This window comes from Limulus polyphemus, unplaced genomic scaffold, assembly GCF_000517525.1.
Source record: "Limulus polyphemus unplaced genomic scaffold, Limulus_polyphemus-2.1.2 Scaffold999, whole genome shotgun sequence".
NCBI classification, from domain to species: domain Eukaryota; kingdom Metazoa; phylum Arthropoda; class Merostomata; order Xiphosura; family Limulidae; genus Limulus; species Limulus polyphemus.
In genome coordinates, this window is record NW_013666609.1 from 95986 (window position 1) to 100308 (window position 4323).

A 4323-nucleotide genomic window follows, 5' to 3' on the forward strand; every position below is an offset into this window, starting at 1 on the left:
GTTAGCATAAATCAGTTAAATGACGAAAAATTAGGTGTCTATTTACTTGTGACTACTCAGTGTACATTAGCAATACAAATAGAAAAAATCGAACAGTTAACCAAGAAACAACTGTCATAGTTGTATAACTTTTTCGAAAATCTGAAACTAAATATTGTGCTGTCTGTACTATTCTAGCAATATATATGGCTTCAAACATACCACTGAGTCACCTGAGAAGTGAGAAAATTTCTAATTAAAAAATACTATTTAAAGACTTAAGGTGCTATACTGCTACTAAAAATACCACTCTGGAAAGTGAAAATAATGCACGTAGTTGAAAAGCAGAAATCTATAATTATCATTGTATGTTTCTTACACGGTGATAATCTAATTCATGAAGATAGAGAGCTTATTGGTAAAATCAATATGCACTCTCACTATGACAGCCATTTTAAGAGAAATACTCTATAAGCTTACAGTAAGAAGTTTGTTTACTATTGAGCATAAAGCTACACAATGAGCTATCTGTGCGGTGCCCACCGCGAGTATTGAAACCTGATTTTTAGTGTCAGAAGCCCTGAGACTTACAGCAGGTTAAGTCTTTCGTTGTGTAGCATTGCTTTATTTAATATATTTACAAATCCCTAAATAATCTTTTCACAGTTTTGTTTCGTGTACTAAATGTAAAATTATCATGGTAAATAAATCAAAGGACCAGTCAGTGAGTGTAACAAGTTGCATCCTAATTTTCATAATTCAAAAAAAAATAATTAAAGAACTTTTATAGGCATATTTTCTGCATTATATATATATGTGATGATCATGAGATTGCTTGGCTATTAAGTTCTGCTGTTTCTTCAGTTTTTTTTTCTAATGAAAATTTAAGCAGTATTCCACACCTTGAACATTTGACAGGTGGAAACAAGATGACTGCATTTATTCCGAGCTTTTTAGGAAAAGTTGTTCTTTAAACTTCCCAATTTATTTCCCAAAGGGTTTTGAATGAAGTTAAGGATTGGATATGTGAGCCACTTGCTAATATTTTGTGAATAGTGGACAGGTTCCAAAGGATTGGAAGTTAGCTAATGTCACTACTCTCTTCAAGGGAGGTGATAAAAATTGTCCCAGTAATTATAGCCTATTAGTCTTGCATCAGTTATGGAAAATTTTTTGGAAAGTCTGATAAAAGATGCTGTACATAGCCATTTAACAAAGTTTATAATTTTATTGGGTAGTCATCATGGTTTCACTCAGGGGAAAATCTTGCATTACAAATCTATGACATTCTTTCAAAAGGTTACTGCTTATATAGATGAGGGTAAGGGTGTAGATTAATGCATCTGGATTTGACAAGGTGCCACATAAAAGGCTTGTAAAAATTATATCTATAAGTGTGGGGATAAGTTAGCAAGTTGGATATAAGAGTGGCTGGATGGAAGAAAGCAGAGGGTTGTTACAAATGGAGTTCAGTCAAACTGGATTAATGTTACAAGTGGGTACCTCAGGACTAAGTCTTAGGACTTTTGCTCTTTTTGATTTACATCAATGACATATATGAAGGAATAGTAAATAAATGACTTAAATTTGGAGATGATATTTAGATCTTTGGTGTTGCTAGTTGTGAAGAGGATGCTGCTGATTTGCAAAATAATTTATATCATTTCATAAGTTGGGCAAATAAATATATAGCAGATGGGTTTTAATTATAATAAATGCGTGTGGGTTACCATAAATTGAATTATAAGTGTAATTTCGATGGAGGTGTCCTTAACAGTGTCCTGAAAGAAAGGGATCTTGATGTAACGGTTGATCACTCTGTTAAGGCATTCAGGCAGTGTACTGTTGCTAGTGGTAGGCCAAATATGATTTTAAGTTGCATCTACAGAAATATTGAATAAAAGTCTAAGGAACTTATAATTTTATTGTATAAGTCACTGGTTAGGCCACATTTGGAGTATTGTGTTCAGTCCTGAGCTAGGTACCTTAAGAATGACATTGAATTGTTGGAAAAGGTTCAGAGAGAGGTTACTACAATGGTGCCTGGGATGGATTGGTTATTATATGAAGAGCGATTAAGATCTCTGAAATTGTTTTCTCTTGAAAAAAGAAGCGTTAGGGTGGATCTGATTGAAGTGTTTGAGATTGTAAAGTGAATTGATAGTGTTGATGCATCATGTTTTTTCATACTTAATGGTGAGAATAGAAGAACTAGGGGACACAAATATAAATTTTGGCAAGTTAGGAGCTATCTTCGGCTAAAAGTTATTGTTATATTTATTTATAATTTATTTATTTAGATGATGTGACTGCTGAGATAGATCAATAGGTCCTATGTTGTCCCAAAACACTATGTTATGTAATTGAAGTAGCTGTCTTTGCACGAGAACATTTCATATTGCTCTGTCAATATAAGATATCCTAACATACATGTTACAGAATGTTATAATACAATGAACTCAATAAATACAATCACAGGATAAAATATCTATATAGAAAAAAAACAAATATCACATTCTTATAGACGTTTTTACAACAACTTTCAACCAACGACATTGAGTTATTGGTCCTATGGATTTCTGTAAAGATATATTTCTATATTATAAGTACATATAGAAGATTAAACGTGTATTCACCCTGTTATTGGTGGTTGGTGCATTAACTATATGTCAGGATTACCCGTGTAGACTTTCTTATTATTTATGATGATTAAATGTATTTATGTTGCACCAACAGCAGAGAACAACACAATAGATTGATTCTTTGTCTAAATAGGAGATTTACTTCCGTTCATATCTTTTATGTTGTAACTTAAGACGTTCTATTACACCTGTGGTGACATTATAATTAATCCTTATTGACAAACGCATATTTCATTTGTGTGGTAAGTTAATTGTTGTTTTATAATAGTTTATATTATTTAATTTGTTTAGTGCATATTGGTGTTTAAAAGGCATTTTACTGCTAGTAATAAGCAACCTTATAACACCAAATTTGTTATTTTTCTTTAATTGGACACTCAGTGTTTCGCTTTACAGCTTCTTCAGGAGTGTTCCACTAAAACACAAACAATAATTGAAACGGTACAAAACTTTAATTGGTTTAAATAATAATTTCAATTAAAGAAAAAAATAAGAAATTTGGTATAAGATTATTTATTACTAGTATTAAATAATTAACTAAGTTTATATTGTCTTATGTAATATAAATTAGTAAATTCTATTTGAGATTTACAAGAAGTGTTTTATAGAATTTTTCTGCATTTAACAATGTGTGAAAAATATGTTTTTGGAAAATTAAAAACTTTTATTTGAATAGAAACACGGTAAGAAAAATCCAGTGTATTTTGTTGTGATATCAAAATTGTTGCATAATTGCTAAGTTTGCTTTATCTTTTACATCCGGGTTGTGCAAATGACATATTTTTTATGAATTATGTCCAAGATACGTCGTATAAGCCCTCCGGTGGTTCATAGGTAAATTTCATGGCTTAAAAGAATAAAATTTGGGGTTCGATTCTCATAGTGGTCACAACGCAGATAGTGCAATGTGTAGCTTTGTGCTGAAACAAGCAAACATACTTATGTAATGTTTAATATATATCTAAAGTACTTTGTATTTAACGTTCGATTATTTTCTGTCTGATTATTTATTATTAGGATGTGTCATCACTGAATTCAACTGCCTACCTCTCACCCCCTAAAAATGTTCTCACATAAAACTGATTGGAGACAAAGTTCCTAGGTGGACAGCGATTCAAGTACAAAGTTAGTCTTTAGTTATACATACTATAGAAAGATAGACAAATAGATAGATTATTATGGTGAAAATAGAATTCATCTAATTTCAGTACTGATACAATCAATAAAATTTGTGACACCCTTACAATCTTCTGAGTTTTTCATTTTTTTAACAACTTTCCAGATAAATAGGCCCGGCATGGCCAGGTGGTTAGGGCGCTCGACTCGCAATCTGCAAGTCGCGGTCAACCCCACTATTCATTGGTAAAAGAGTAGCCCAAGAGTTGGCGGTGGTTGGTGATGACTAGCTACCTTCCCTCTAGTCTTACACTGCTAAATTAGGAACGGCTAGTGCAGATAGCCCTCGTGTAGCTTTGCGCGAAATTCAAAAACAAACAAACACACCAGATAAATAAGTCACTCAACGTACGATTTAATAACAATACTGAAAACGATAAATTATATTTTATGCTTGATGAAACTGACATATATATATATATATATGTATATATATATACATAGATAATTTAAGAGTATAGGCAAGCACAACAAAAGTACGAATTAAAATTCTTTCTATGTTACTTCCTTGAACATCTTCATGACG

General features: G+C 31.9%; 1 protein-coding gene across 1 annotated transcript in view; it reads left to right on the plus strand.

Annotated features, from left to right (window-relative positions):
- LOC106461617 (E3 ubiquitin-protein ligase LRSAM1-like) overlaps positions 1–3759 on the plus strand; it is a 98255-nt gene extending 94496 nt beyond the window's left edge. The window contains exon 24 of the mRNA XM_022388628.1: positions 3639–3759. The gene's annotated coding sequence lies outside the window, so the exon portion shown is untranslated. The remainder of the gene's footprint in view (positions 1–3638) is intronic.
- Positions 3760–4323: the final 564 nt, after the last annotated feature.